Raw genomic sequence first — 15,325 nt, forward strand, 5'->3', positions numbered from 1 at the left:
TGACCTGCATCTCTGCACAGTCCCCAAAAGGGTGTTAGGAAAACCCGCCAGTCACGCCTGGTTCTCACAAGGAGAGCTGTGAAAATGAGTGGTCGAAAATAGCCCGAAAATACCCCCGCCCTGCCTCCTCCTCCTCTACCAGAGAGAGCAGAGCAGGCAGAGAAGGGCACCTGCGGAGTGGGCTGGGCCACTTGGGTTACATAAGCTCGGCCTTGGCCTCAGGAGAAGGCTGAGGGATCAGCGTCAGCGCCAGGCCCAGGAGGAACCTGGGCACCACCTTGCCCCACAGCCAGAGGTCCTTGCCCGGCACAGGCCTGGGCACTTGCAGACTTTCCAGGGGCCCAGAGGACAGGGCAAAGGAAGTCCTCAGCATGCTTGGCCTTGAGTGTCCCCACCACATGCTGTGGAGATGCCTTTCCTTCCTTCCCTCCCCAGCTGCCTGTGCTGGGTCTGGGCGCCCAAGACCAAGACCCACCTGCCGCGTGGCCTTGGCCAGTGCCTGCACTTCTCTGCACCTTTCCCAGAGAGCACAGGGAATGGCCCTGCCCAGCGCCAGTGGGGCAGCCACCATCCCAGGCAGGCTCGGCAGAGTACAAAGCAGGCCTGGACGCTGGCTCCCACTAACCCCAACCCGCCCCCGCCTTGCCTCTGCCCCTATCCCAGCCTGGGGGAACCCTCAGGAGGCTAGCCGGGCCCTGGCACCCACCCCCCGGGGCCCCCATGGGAAGCACACGCCCTGCGTGGGCTGCAGGGACCTCAGCCTTTCCAGCCTGCATCTCCCGAATGGCTTCCTTAATCTGTGAGAGGAGGCTGAGATTTGGGGCAACAGTGTCCCATCAGTTCCCACAGCTTCTGAGTAAGGCCCCTGAGAAGACTTTTCCAAACATGCCTGGGCTGAGGCTGGAGCAGGAGGGCCAAGGGCAGGCGCAGGGAGGAGTGCTGCGGTGAGGGCTGGAACGGGCTGGCATCTGACGGGGCTGCTGGATCCCTGCCTTTCCAGGGAGCAGAGACTGGGGCATCCCTCAGTCAGCTAGCACAGGCTTCCCTCAGGGGTGGGTTGTACCAGATGGGCCCATAGGGCTGGAGTGGGGTTTGGATGAGGGGTGCACAGTGGGTCCCTGGGAAATCGCAGTTCTGCGGCACTGGAGGCAGGTGGGGGTAGGGAGCTCAAGGCGCGGAGCAGAAGGGGGACCAGGTGTATGAGGTCAAGCCTCCACCTGCACCGGCATGCCTGCCAACCCAGAGGGAGGGAAGCAGGGCCCGGCTGAGCGAGTGAGGCAGGAGATCCAGGGCTGGGAGTGGGCCTGGTGGGGAAGTACACACGGAGGGCAGGTGGCCCTGGCTGCAGGGCAAGGACCACGGTCCAGGCCAGGATCATGGATGCTCATTTAATCATAAGAAAGACTGCCTAGGTAGGTCCTGTCGCTGCCTCCTCTTTACAGGCGAAACAGGGAAGGTGCAGGCAGAGTGAACCACTGGTCTGAAGTTCATAGCCGGAGCAGGGAGGGGCCAGCACCCAGCCATTCCTCTCAAGGTGCCCCCAGGGTCCCTGGTATGAGGAGGGGCGCTGGGTGGCACAACCTGGAGCCACAGGAGGTGCACTTGCTGGAGTCCAGGCAGTGATGAGTGTCAGGCACCCTCTGCCTGGGAACCCCACCTTGGAGGAAGCCTCAGGACCTGGGTGGAGGCTGGACCCAGCTGGAATGAATACCCTCCAATACAGTAGGCACCAGTCACCTGTAGCTATATCTAACTGGAAATGTATTATCATCAGTCAAATTAAAAAATTCAGTCCCCCAGGCCAAAAGCCACATTTCATGCCCTTGGTAGGCACTAAGGCCAGGGGTGGCCACGCTGGACAGCACAGACACAGAACGCTGCCACCATCATAGGCAGTTCCATGGACAGAGGCATCCAGAGATTGGCTCTGGACTTGGATGCCTGGGCCTAAGGGCTGGGATTTCTCTGTCCTTTGCTGGCCCCTGTCCAGGGCTGGGCTGTCCAGGACAGAGGCGAGGGGAGGCCACGGAGGAAGAGAGGAAGGGGATGGGAGATGCGGGATGGGGGAAGGGAAAGGCAGCCTCCCTGGGTCCTCTCTGTCTTCCTGGAAACCTGGGCTGGTGGCAGCCGGGAGGCCACCTCGTGACTCCTTCCCATGACTCAGGCCCTGAACTGGGATGGGTGGAGAGCAGACCACGCCCGAGTCACCTCCATGGGTCCCCACCCTACCTGGCCTGGGTGCAGGCTGAGAGCCACAGAGGAACTGCAGAACGTCACAGAATTGAAGCTGGCTGTGCATCTGCCCAGGAGCCAGCTTGTGCCTTGTCTCTGTCCCCCATCTTGGGATGCAGAGCCCTGGGTGGAGGGACTGGCTGCTGTCCTCCTCTGAATCCAGGCAGGAGATGGGGCCTCTGGGCGGAGGAACCAGGGAGGTTCCCGGCCATGTTTGCCTTTGCTGACTGACGGGTGTGCTGAGACAGAGGACCTACAATGTTCCTGGGACACAGGAAGGGGCCATGCCTGCCAACCAGAAGACCAGGAGAGGCTTCCCGGAAGAGGAGACTGGCTGTACCACACTGTTAGACCCTTGTTAGCAGAAGCCTCTGCCCTCATTATCACTTGTTCTCTGAGAGTCTCTCTCCTTTTCCCATCCTTCCTCAACATCTGCACAGTTTGGGGTACCTTTGGGCTGAGCTTGGGGTGGGGGGTCCTGGGATACACCAGGACAGGCTGGGCAAGGGCAGGGCCTCAGGGTCCTGTATGGTGATAGGCAGGGGCTCCAAGGGTCCTGACTGGGAGGCTAATAGAGACTTGCTGCATCCACAGTTAACGACTCTGCATGTGGATCGGCTAAGTACTCACCATGCTGGTCCCCACACAGAGGCCCTTCAGCCTCTGGCTGGCAAAGTTCATTGAGTACTTCGAGAGGACCAGGGGTCCCCTTCCTCCTGCGCTCCCATACGACCTCAGCCCTGAGAAGCACTGGCTGATACGAAAAGCCCTCATTCTGCCCTGGGGGTCCCTGCAGACAGCTCTGGGGGACCATGAAACGGAAGTCAGGGAGCTGGGTTGTAGACTTCCCTGGCTCCACTGTGGCCTCAAACACTCCCGTCCCTGAAGATGGCGTAGTCCTATGTGAAAATGGCTGGAAATACAGGACTTTGAGGCACACTTCCTGCTGCCCCCCTTCGAGGCCTCATGTCCCCCTTTCTGTTTCCCATCAATCCGGGACCCCTTAGAGTCTACACTTAGCCTTGGGACCAAAGCTCTGGATGTGTAAAGCAGCCATGGGATCAGGGTTCAGTCTACATCAGGATGGAAGCTCGCGTGTGGCCAGAGCTCAGCGTGTGACCAGGATCAGGGTTCGGCGTGTGGCCAGAGCTCAGCGTACGACCAGGATCAGGGTTCGGCGTGTGGCCAGAGCTCAGCGTACGACCAGGATCAGGGTTCGGCGTGTGGCCAGAGCTCAGTGTACGACCAGGATCAGGGTTCGGCGTGTGGCCAGAGCTCAGTGTACGACCAGGATCAGGGTTCGGCGTGTGGCCAGAGCTCAGTGTACGACCAGGATCAGGGTTCGGCGTGTGGCCAGAGCTCAGTGTACGACCAGGATCAGGGTACGGCGTGTGGCCAGAGCTCAGTGTACGACCAGGATCAGGGTTCGGCGTGTGGCCAGAGCTCAGTGTGTGACCAGGATCAGGGTTCGGCGTGTGGCCAGAGCTCAGCGTACGACCAGGATCAGGGTTCGGTGTGTGACCAAGCTCAGTGTGTGGCCAGAGCTCAGTGTACGACCAGGATCAGGGTTCAGCGTGTGGCCAGAGCTCAGTGTGTGACCAGGATCAGGGTTCAGTGTGTGGCCAGAGCTCAGTGTGTGACCAGGATCAGGGTTCAGTGTGTGGCCAAGATCAGTGGTCAGTGATTCCAATGTCGGGGGCAGGGTCACAGCTGAGTGTCTGGCTGTGGCCAGGGATCATTTTGTGGCTATGGAGAACACTGAGAAGATGCCACAGGTCACACTCCCTCTGGGCTTCGTGAGGAGGTTCTAGGGCCCGGTGTCCAGCTGGGGGTGGTCCCCAGCAGGGACCATCAATTCCAGCCTCCTGGTGCTGGGCCCACCCTGGGTTCTTCAGGCTGTGGACAGGACTCTGAAAGGAAGACGATCTGGGCGTGAGACGGTGCAGTTGGGGGGTCGGGTGAGCAGGTGAGGGGAACGGAGTTCAGGGTGTACGCTGAGGCAAGCCTTCTGAAAGTCAGTTGCCGGTTTAGGGTTCTAGAAACCCGGAGTGTCTGGGCTGGAAGACACCTTCAAAGCCATTCAGACACACGCGTGCCAACAGGGAGACGGGGCTGAAGTGGGGTGAGCGAGACTGCTTCAGGGCGCTCTGCTGGGAGCTGGGTCTTGGTGGGCAGAACTCCTTATGCCTGACCTTCTCCCTCCCTGGGGAGGGGCTGAGGACTGGGCCGGGGGATGGGAGGTGGAACCCTCTGAGTCCTGGATCAGGAGCTGGGCTAAGAGGATGATTTTCTAAAAGTGGCGAGTCGGGGAGGGAAACAGAGAAGGCCCCGTGCAGGGAGAGGAAAGGCCCTGCCGAGAAGCTGGGCCCAGAAGGGAGACTGCCTCGCCCTGGATGGCTGCATTGGAGAGGGCCCCAGCATCGCCCTGAGAACCTGGGGCTGGATTCCCCAGCGTAGGCACCGGGATCGCTGCCACCCTCTGGGCGCTCCAAGGAGGGAGGCTGAGTCCTGACTCAGAGCTGCTGGCCTCCTGGCCTGACATCAGCCGCCCCCTGGTGGCCATGACTGCTGGTGCAGCGAGGAGAGGAGGCAGGGCATCGCCACCAGGATGGGAGGAGGGGGTGCCACTAGGCAGGGGATCCTCAGAGGCAGCCCCAGCACCCTGCCCTTTTGTCAACAATCCTGTCAAAGCCTTGGAGAAGAAGGCCTTTTCCCCAGGAGGAAGGAGGTGTGACACTGCCCAAGAGGTTGGACCGGGAAGCAGACCGCCCCCACCCCCTTTCCTGGCTGCCCTGTGGCCTGTGTCTGTGGGCCCCTTCTGGCCGGTCCCTCTGGACACCCCTAGGAGCCTTGGCCACAGATCGACCTTGCGGAGGGGACTGATATGGACACAACTGTGTCCGGTGAGCAGTGTGCCATGCCCAGGGGCTCAGTGGGCTTGAGTTCCCTCCTACCCTGGTGACCTGTGTTGTGACGGTGGTGACTGCCGTTGAGGGCCACAGGAGGCTGGGGCAGGGTGGGTGCTGACATTCAGGTAGGGGTGGTGGCAGTCCCTGTGAATTCGTGTTGGTGGTGGCAGTGGTGGTACCCAATGGAGACTCTGGCTAATGGGCTGACAGAAGCAGCCAGGCTGACAGTGGGCCTGGGTAGCAGCATCCGTGTGACCTGCTGTGATGGTTCACTGTGCAGAGTGCTGGACATCCACCCAGGAGGACCTGCGCTCAGAGTGCTGGACATCCACACAGGAGGACTTGCGCTCAGAGTGGACCACACATTGAGAGCTAGGAGAAAGGGGTTGAGGTAGAAGTGTCTTGGTGGAGAAGGATCCCACAGTCATTTCTCCAAGGTCCTGGTTTCCTTCTGGGAAGGCTCTCTCTGGGTACCTGGCCAGCGGTCCTGGAAGCAGAAGAGGGGCCGTGGATGATCCAAGGCAGCCGAAGGGGCCGTCTCCATCCGCTGATGAAGAACAAAACCTGAATATGGGGCTCGGAGGTCCCCCATGTCACCGAGTCAAAGGAGGATGGATGGTGACAATGGGAGGAAGTGCCTGGGGACAGCCACCCAGGGTCAGTGGTGGGTTCGACTTCACCTTCAAATCCACCTCCTGACTCTTTCCCCAGGCACTCCCCTCAGCATCTCTCAGCACAGGGTCCATGAGGAAGAACTGGACAAGACCCCCCTGAGCAGTTCAACTGGCCCTGCCCAGTCCCCGCCCACCCCCCTCCCTCTGACCCTCTTGGATGGGGTCAGGAGTCTAAGCCTCCAATCTCTCTCCTGCCCATCCCCCATTCAGCCCCGTCTGACCCCCATCCATGCCTGGTCCTTGCACCTGCACAGCCTTCAGCCAAGCAGCCCTCCATTGGGTGCCGCCCATTCACTTACCCACCTATCCCGTCCATCCTCACCCATCTCTTCGCTCCATCCTTCTACCCCACCGTTCTCTCGCCAGCTCTCCAGTCATCTGTCCATCCATCCGTCCACCCCACTTCCATCTACACCCACCTACCTCATCCATCCGTCCACCGTCTATCCACCCACGCACCTGCATTGCCTAGGCACAACCCCTCACTTCCTTCCCTCCATTCATCTGTGTGTCCGTCCTGCCGTCCACCATCCATCATCCAGCCAGCCAGTGGGGCCACTCCCCTGCTCCTGGAGAAGGCCGAAAGCAGGGACCCAACTCTTGGCTTCTCTGCTGCGCGGGGCAGGCACCGGGCTCTCCTAGGTGTGCGCGCGTGTGTGCATTTTATCCGCCCCCCCTTATCTCGCTCCCCTCCCCCCACGCCCCCGCCCCCCGCTCGCGCTCCCCCTCTAATGTGTGATCTGGAAGCTCTATAAAGCCTGATGTAATCCGTCATGCAGTCTCTGGCTCCCGATTCGGGATCCAGTTTCAGAGAGCGAGAGATTGGGGAGCGCCGGCAGCCGGGTGGGGGGAAGCAGCTCTCGCCTCTCTCCTCCTCCTTCTCCTCGTCCTCGGCCTCCTCCTCCTCCTCCCCGCGCCGCCCCGCCCCCGGCTCGGCTCGGCTCGCCCCCCCCCCTCAGGAAGGGGAAAAAAGGCGAGAAGAGCCGGGCAGGCGAGAGGAGCGGAGCGGCGGCGGCCGGAGAGGGAGCGGCGGGCGCAGGCGGCGGCGGCGGGCGCGGCGTTGGCGGCGGCCCCGGCGGAGCGAGCGCGGAGCCGGCGAGCCGGGAGCACAGGCGGCCGCGCCGCGTCCTGGCCCGGCCCGGGCCCGCGCGCCCAGCATCGTCCGCAGCGCGGGCATCCGGACCCTCCGGGCGCCCGGGGGGCTCCAGCAGGCGCGGGGGAAGGGGAGGGGGCCTGCGTGCGCCGACGGGTGCGCTCCAGGGGGCGTCCCGGTGAGGCCCGGAGCGGGCCGGGGGCGGCGGCGGCTGGAAGAGCCCCCCCCACCTCCGGTCGGGCGCCCGGCTTGGCCGCTGGCGACGCTAGGCACTCGCGGGGATTTGCAACTCGCCGGATCGAGTCCTCGCCGGCGGGGCCGCTGCTGCTGGGGAAGGTAAGGAAGGCTCTGGCGGGGGCTGGGGGCGCGGCGGGTGGGGGCGCAGCGAGGGTGGGAGGGGGCCGGGGAAGGTGCGGGCGCCCAGACTTCCTAACTTCGCCGTTTGGGGCTTCGCAGCTCCGAGGTTTTTCGCTCAGAGCTCGGGAGTTTGGACCCCCACCCCCTACCCCCTCAGCCCCCTGCCTCCTCCAGCGGTGGCGATGGAATGTGGCAGGTCCCCGCGAGCCCGCATTGGGCAGGCTGAGGAGGGGGCGACTCTGGACGCAGGAGAGGCTCCTCGGCTCTGCTCGCCTCCTCCCGATCCACACACCACAGCCTGGCACCCCTCCTCATCACATGCACAGGGCAGGCCGGGGAGGGCGTTCCCGCTGTACCCCCAGCACACACACACGCTGGCGGGGGCCTAAGGGAGCCCCCACGGCCCCCAACAGCCACACACAGACGCAGCAGGCTCCGGAGAGCCCCTGAGCGTGTCCCCCTCCTGCTAATCACGTCCAGAGCCCCTACAGACATTGTAGGGGCCCGAGACGTCCTCCCCCCACGCACAGAGCCTGGGGCAGGCAGGAGAAAACCCCAGACTCCTTCTCGAAGCCCTCGCCCGTAGAAGCCCTCCCCTGTAGGTAGACCTGGCATTGGCGGTGGAGACTCCCTGGAGGTTCTCTCCCCCACTTCGGGCGGAGGGCTATTTTTGCGCCCCCCACCCCCACGCGAACGCCCTCGCTCTTCCCTCCTTGTCTACCTTTGCACTGGGTCGGACAGGGCGCGCAGATAAGCCACTCTCAACTTTGGGCCGGCCCTGTGCCCTCTCCGCTCCAAGCGCCGAGCACTCCCCGGTCCGCGTCCCCGGCGAGCAGAGGCCGCCGGCCCTCCGCTGTCGCCGCGCTAGCTAGGAGCCGCGCAGAGCTGCCTCGAGGAACGAGCACGGCCCCCGCCCCCTCCTGGGGAGGTTGGGGGCTCTGGACCCGGCCAGGAGTCCTCTCCCCAGGTTCCCGCGACCCCCTGGGCAAGGTAGAGAGCGCCTCCGGCCTCGGGAGGGGTCGGCGGAGCTGAGAATCTCCGCGAAGCGATGTGACCGGGAGGGCTTGACGGAGGCTGCGGCTCCGAGCCCGGGTCCCTCCTCCTGGCCGCGGAGGCTCCTGCTTGGCCACTCCCCGGCAGCCTGAAGAGAACGCCTAACCTGGCACCCCAGCCCCAGGCCGCTGGGCACCTTACCCCTTTCCACTTTTATTTTGGGCTTCTAAGTTTCTTGGAGCGCAGGCGCCCAGGCTGGGACCCGAAGAGCCCTAAGCCAGCCCTCCTTTAGCATCCGTTCCCGCCGCGACCTCCCCATTCTTCCTCCGGGTCTGGGGCGCAGATTCCTGGGCTGCAACTCCGGAGTAGTTGAAAGGCAGGAAGGCGTGTAGGCGGGTAGGGGGCCTGCACTCCTGCCCCAGAGGAGCCGCTTGGTGTTTGTGTTGGGGAGGGGGCTGGACGGTCAGTTCTCCCGCTCCACCCTGGGAACCCAAGCAGACCCTTAGTGCTCTCCCCCACAGACACAAACACACGCCCCCTCGGAGCGAGAGCCGCCGCGGGGGAACAGCAAAGGCCGCGCGGGCGGAGGCGGGGGAAAGGGGAGCTGGGTCCCTTTTCGTATCTGGGAGGGAGGTGGTATACGGTGTGTGGGGTCTGGGGAGGCGACTATCACGTCTCCTAGAACCCTCATGTCTTCCAGTTCTCTGCGACCCCGGCTGCCCAGGAGGCAACGAGGGAGGTCGAGCCGCTCCCTCCCGTGGGCGGCAGCGAAACTCTGCGCCCGCACGCCGGGGTGCCGCCGGGTCCGGCTTTGAGTACCCAGCAAGGTCAAGCAGGCGAAGGAGGGGGCGGGGGTTCCTGGGCGCGCCCCCGTCGCACAGTCGGGGCCTTGGAAGGGGGTGTGGGCAGCCGGCCCAGCCAGTCCCGCGCGCCCGCCGCCCGCGCCAGGTCCCCGGAGGCGGACGTTGCGCGCGTTCGGGGATCCCGGAGCGCCCGGCGCCCCACGCCCTCCCTCTCGGCTAGCTAGCTGCTCCTTGGCGCTGCTTTCAGACTTGTTGCGCCTCGATCTGGGGAGCAGAAGGCTGGCCCGGGAGCCCCGGCGGCTGAGGGCCGAGCCGCGAAGTCCAGGGATGCGACAGAGAGGCGCGCGGCTCCGCGGGCGGGCGCTGCGCTAGGGGCTCGAGCCAGGAGTTTGCCGCCTCTGATCCCAGGGAAGGGCGCTTGTTCCTGCCGGGGTCCCGCGCGGGGGCGGAGAGGGGGCGATCCGTCGCCTCGGCCTCAGGCAGCACTCCTCCGGATCCTGGGCTAGGGAGGGGACGCAGCCAAGTTACGGAGCCCTCCGAGGCCCTTCCCTTGCCCGTAGGCTCCGGCCCCTCTCGGACCTCGGTGACCGCGTCCATGAAATGGGGGCGCGGGCTCTGCTCTCGGATACCTTCCAGCCCCCGACCCTCCGCGCTCGTCCCGAGATCCAACGTGCCAGGTCCGCAGCGTGCTGGGTCTGCGGCGTCCGGGCGGCCCGGGTCCCGAGACCATCTGCGCTTGCGGACACAGCCGCGGGGCCGAGCATGAAGGGCCCCGGGCAGGGCCAAGCAAGCGCCCGGGATCCGGGCAGCCTCCCGCGGCGCCCTCCGCCCCGGACCAGCCCGACCCCGCCTCCGGGAGTGGGTCGTGGGGCGCGGAGCCCGTCCTCCGGGGACGCCGCGGGCCTCCAGGCCCAGGCGGCCGGCGCGGGGCCGCAGTGGCGGAGGGCGGAGGGCCGGCGCGCTGCCGCTGACTGCCGGGAGAGGGCGCCCGCACTGCGCCCGCGCGGCCCTGCCCGCCCTTCCGTCTCCTCCGCGCCCGGCCCGCGGCTCTGGCCCCATCTTGGGCAGCCCCGGCCGCCCCCGCCCTCCCGCCAGCCCGCGCGCCATCCGCTCCCGCCGCCGGGTCCCGTGACGCGCCTCGCGTCTGGGCCAGAGCCCCCCTCTCCGGCCCGGCCGGGTCCCCGCGTGCGGTGCGCTGGCGTGAGCGCGCGTTTGCGTGCTTGTGTCCATGTGTGCCGCGCATGCATGTGCGTGCCCGTCCGGGAGGCTGGAGGCACGTGTGTGCAGGCATGCAGATTTGCACATGTGTGTGCGTGGCGGGGGCGGGTCTCACGCCAGTGTGGCCCCGGATGGCAGGATTTAGTCAAACCCCGTTTTACCGTCGGCTCTGGCTCTGGGCTGCCCCCGGGTCTGCTGTGTGTGCATGGGATGGACTCTGTGAGGAAAGCCAACACCCGACGCTCAGCAAAGACCCCGAACCGGCAGGGTGTTGTCAACCCCTCCCGGCCCGCAAGCCCACGCCCTCCCTTTGTCCTCTGGAAGCCTCCGGCCTCCCTGGCTGCAGCTAAGCCATCGGCAGAGCTGTGACTTCTGGGTAAACACGCACAGGCCCGGGATCCCCCTGTAGACAGCCCGCGTGCACACAGAGGAAGTGGCACTCACTAGACGCGTGGGTGCCCACGTGTACACCCTCGCACTGGGAGTAGGGTAGGGGGCAAGGAGGAGGGCGTCGTCCTGTGCAATCCCCCGCCAAGCGCTGAGGCTGCGGGAATATGCAGGAAAGAGCCCCTGACCAGCTCTGCCAAGGAGGCTCTGGGGAGTGCAAGAAAGCAGCCTACAGAGGCCTAGAAGTGAGGCTCAGCCAGGAGGCGTCCCACAGAAGGGCAGGTGGGTGGGTGATGAAGGGTTCAGAGGTCCGGGCAGAAGGAAGAGCCAGCTGTGCAAAGGCCCTGGGGCAGGGCATAGTGTGGGTGTGAGAAATAGACCAGAGCTGGAGAGGAAGGTGGGAGGCAGGACAGTGGGCCGCAGAGGGGTCAGGGCCAGACCTGAGCCCTGAAGGTCTTGGCCCACATCCTGGGAGCTGCTGTCAGGAGCCACAGGAGGGTCTTGAACAGGGTAGGTGGCTTGGCCTGATGGGGATGCCGAAGAGATGGGGATGCCGAAGAGATGGGGTGCCCCATGGGCCGCAGGTCATAGGGCCCATCAGGAGGCTGAGTGCACAGCCTGTTGAGTGCCGCTGCCACACCCATAGCTGCACTGCACAAAACGGACGCCACATTCATCACAGTGGGCCACAGCCAGCCCCAGCACCACCCAGCAGACCCAACACCAACACACACCCCGGTGTGAGGTGCAGGCAGACACCCAGAGCAGGCACACGTGTCCCCACAAAGGCAAGAAACACGGAACGCCAGGGTGCCACCACCCAAAAACCTGCCCCCTGTTGTGGGCTCACGAGAACACACGTCAGCACGAGCACACCGTGAGGTGCACTCAGGGGTGCACACGGCACCCCTGCCCCGCGATGTGTGCCTGTCTACACACGCAGAGGGGAACGAGGGGAGGTTCAGACCTACAGACCACACGATCCGGAGGACACAGCCTGGATGTTGATGTCCGGGGATGGGGCAGGGAGGCCCCCGAAGGCAGGGACTGGGAGTGGGACCCAGCAGGTGCTGGCCCTGAGTTCTGCCCTGTGACCTTCATCAGGCCCCGGCGCCTCCTTTCCTCACCTGTGCTCCGCTCGGGGTTACGGTGAGGATCTCCCTTCCCCCACAGACAAAGCACAGCCGCTGAGGAGGGACTCCGGACGTCTCCACTCCTGCCCCACCCTCCCTCTCTCTTCCTTTTTCATACTAACTCGTTTCTGTTAATTGAGGAAGCACAAAAAATAGGATCAGTACCAAAGGACTAGTCTCCTTCCTCCTCAGAGCCCTGGTCCCCTCGCCTCCTGCCACCCCTGTTACAGGCTCTGTTGTTGGGGGCTACCCTGCCCGGATGGACCCGTGGGGACCTCTGCCCCTCCTCCCTCCTTCCCTGCATGGGTTTCACAAACGCTAACATGTACACACCCACCCTCTGTCCCTCGTCCAGCTCATCGTCAGCCGTAGCACCCTCACTGCCCCCATACCATCTCACCCCTCCCCGTCACCCCCACGACCATTGCCCCCCAGGCCACCTCAGCCGCACCCTGCTGCCAGCACCTCCTGCTTGTGGCGTTCTGTTCTCTAGGGCATCCCTCTCTGGGGCTTGGTCAGGGGAAGGGCACAGCAGAAGTCCTCTCTGCAGCTTCACTGTCGGGCCCCCAGCCACTTGCCTTCCTGGGGGAGGAGCATGCGACAGGCTGGTCCCCTGCACCCACCAAGCAACGGAGCTGTTCCGGCCCAGCGCAGCTGAGGTCAGGAGGACCCAGGGGTTACTGGGAGCTCAGAGACTGGGGTGGACCTTGAGATGAGACAGTCCCTATGTCCTAGTGCCTGTCCCCCACTCCTCACTCAGCTATGGACCAGTTTTGGGGGTGCTGACTCTTGACTGAGATGTGTGGTTGAGGGGTCCCTGAAATAAGAAACACAGAGGAGCGGCCAGGAGGCTGAGAAGATGGCACTGGCTGGGCGTTGGCCTGGGTGTGAGGCGGGGAAGGAACCTTGCAAAGCCCACACCCCACACCTGAGCACCATGCATCCCAGCACATCCTCCTGGGCCCTGGGGGCACACGGTCGGTGGAATCGCTCTCCCGCCTGCTGGCAGGCAGACTCTGGGCCAGCACCTCTCTGAGGCTAAGTTGGCATCTCTGTGACAGGAGTGTGGGTGGCCCTACCTGCTTGTCCTGGAGAGTGCCAGAGAGTCCAGGACACCATCACCCTGTGAAGTGCCAGGGAGAGGTAGGGCTGTCCAGACAAGTCTTGGTGAGGCCCCAGTTCCAGCTCCTCTGGGGTAATGGCCACCCCAGAGGAATGCATTTAAATAGGATTTCAGAGCTCCAGGGAAAGGAATGGGATTCTGGGAGGAGAAGGGCCCCTGCACTCTGCACCCGCTCCCTGTTCCCCAGTCCCAGAGAGCCCATCCCTGTGCCGGGCCCAGATCTCATGGGCAGCTCCTCCAGAAAGACTTCCTCTCCACCACGATGCACCCAGATGCACACATAGAACCGCCTTGCCCCTCGCACACCTGCAAGATGTGTGCAGACCCACATGCTGGCAACTCACTGTGTGCACACACTTGCTCACATACCTACACACATGCATGTGCACAGCCCTTAAACAGGGCACACACTTGTAACTCATAAAAGGAGCGTGCACTCACCCTGCACGTGCACACACTTCCTCACCCCCCGAAGCACACACACCACATGTGCACACTCACGTGTGTAGCTCAGCTGGAACACGCACATTCTGTTCCCCACACTCGCTCACACACACACCACTCACACCTGCACAGCTTTCACTTGGACTCAGCACCCCATGCACACACGCACGCACATGGGCAGCGCACACAGCCACACATGCATCCTCCAGCCCCGCCTGGCGCCAAGGCTGCTCACCTGCTGGACACACCTTCTCTCTCCCTCCGTCTCGCTCCTCCCAGATGCTGGACCCTGGCTGCAGCTGTTCCTCCCCATTGCCACATAACTGCCTGCCCGCTGTGGTGGGGTGGAGGCCTGGTTGGGGCCTGCTCCCGGGGTACAGCCTCCTCTCAGGGGTTCTCAAGCCAGGAGACCAGCCACTGTGGAGTCCAGGCTGAGTGCAGCCTCCTCCTCGGGCCCCCATACTGCTGCTAGGGGCTCACCGCCTGGCTGGGCAGCCCTGCCCTAAAGGGCAACTCCTAGGCAAGGTAGCCCTCCTCACTCTGGCCTCGGACTGGCCCCGGAGTGTGCCTGGGACCTCAGTGCAGCGGGGCGTGGACAGTGGCCCAGGAGCTTCAGCACAGGGAGCATCTTTAGAGCCCGCAGGTGGCTTGGGGTGATGAGCCCTAGACTAGGGGAGGTTCAGCGAGGCCTGGAGCCTGAGGGCCATTGGAAAGCTGGTGTCTGACGCCGGGCCAAGGTGGTCTGGGACAGTTGGGTGGGATGAGGGGTAACACAGCTCCTGTCTTCCCCTGGAGTCACTGGGGGCCGGTTGGTCCCTCTGGGCCTGTATCCATGTCTGGGGAACTGCAGGCTGCGATCACCTTGCCCTCTGCGGGTGGGGGGTCGGATGAAGGTCTGTGTGCCAGGGCAGAGCACAGGGCCAGCCAGAGCAGAGCTTGACATACCATAGGGCCCCTTCTGCCTCAGCTCCAGCAGTGGTCTCTGTAGGAAGGGCCTTTCTCTCCCTGCCAGCGGCTCTGGCCAGATTCTTTGGGCACCCCCGTGCCTAGGCAGCTGGGTGGGGCTGGGCCTGGCAGGCCCTGTGAACATGGTGGACTCCCACGCCCTTGGGGGCCCACCCCCAGGGGGTCCGACCCTGCTGGCAGCCCTGCCCACCCCAGCCTGCCTCCGCTGTGGGTGGCACGTGACCTGGGCTCCCTATGAGCAGGCCTAACTACCCTGCAGGTTGGCCAGTGGGGGTGTAGTTGGCACAAGCTGGGGTAGGGCAGGTGGCATCTGGGGGTCACCCTGTTGGGGGGAGGCTATCTCGGCACCCCCTCCTCGGCTTGGCTAGTCCCTGACTCTCTGGCCCACTTCTCATGGCTCTGAACCCCTGAGACACACAAATAAGTTGTCCTGGGCCCATGTCAGGGGCCCTGCCAGGACCTCACAGGCGGGGGACGGTGCTGCCTCTGCTTCCGGTGACCAGGCCGCTTGAATGGGGGCCGTAGGCACCCTGAACGAGGAAGGCCAGCCGTCTGCCTCCCAGCCCCCTGGGCAGTCGGTGCCGAGGGTGCCCACCCCGCCCCTCCCCCCGTGCAGCCTTTTCTCAGGACACACAGGCGGGCACTGTTCAGAGGGCCGGCAGGACAACAGAGTGCCTTTTGTGACTGGTGTCTGGGATGCCATTGGTGGCCTGGGGTGGGCGGGGAGGGGACGCAGGAGGCCTGGGCCCAGGGTCGGGTCTGTCCGGTGTGGACTGGACCCAGAGTGGGCTTGGAGCCTCACGGAGGAGCCCTAGTGCCCCTGAGAGAAGGGCCTTGGACAGCATTCACCGCCCTGGGTGGGACGGTGGAGAAACCGAGGTGCAGGGTGTGATTGGAACCCAGGCCTGGTGGCAGGGTGGGGTGTGTGTGTGCAGTTTGCACAGGCACAGGATGGCGGTGGGAGGCGGCTGTGGTGCCTCTCGTCTGAGGGTG

General features: G+C 64.5%; 1 protein-coding gene and 1 long non-coding RNA gene across 6 annotated transcripts in view; one reads left to right on the top strand and one right to left on the bottom strand.

Annotated features, from left to right (window-relative positions):
• Positions 1-1,387: 1,387 nt before the first annotated feature.
• Positions 1,388-5,896, bottom strand: LOC119624841 (uncharacterized). The gene is made up of 3 exons (XR_005240899.2): positions 5,616-5,896; positions 5,187-5,513; positions 1,388-4,142 (listed from the first exon to the last, which is right to left on the bottom strand). It is a non-coding gene; the product is annotated as an uncharacterized lncRNA (long non-coding RNA).
• Positions 5,897-7,144: 1,248 nt separating this feature from the next.
• The window catches only part of ADGRB1 (adhesion G protein-coupled receptor B1), a 97,419-nt gene continuing 89,238 nt past the window's right edge, over positions 7,145-15,325 (top strand). For all 5 annotated transcript variants that reach the window (XM_073018427.1, XM_073018426.1, XM_073018428.1 and 2 more), the window contains exon 1: positions 7,145-7,244. The gene's annotated coding sequence lies outside the window, so the exon portion shown is untranslated. The remainder of the gene's footprint in view (positions 7,245-15,325) is intronic.

This window comes from Chlorocebus sabaeus, chromosome 8 (genome assembly GCF_047675955.1).
Source record: "Chlorocebus sabaeus isolate Y175 chromosome 8, mChlSab1.0.hap1, whole genome shotgun sequence".
NCBI classification, from domain to species: domain Eukaryota; kingdom Metazoa; phylum Chordata; class Mammalia; order Primates; family Cercopithecidae; genus Chlorocebus; species Chlorocebus sabaeus.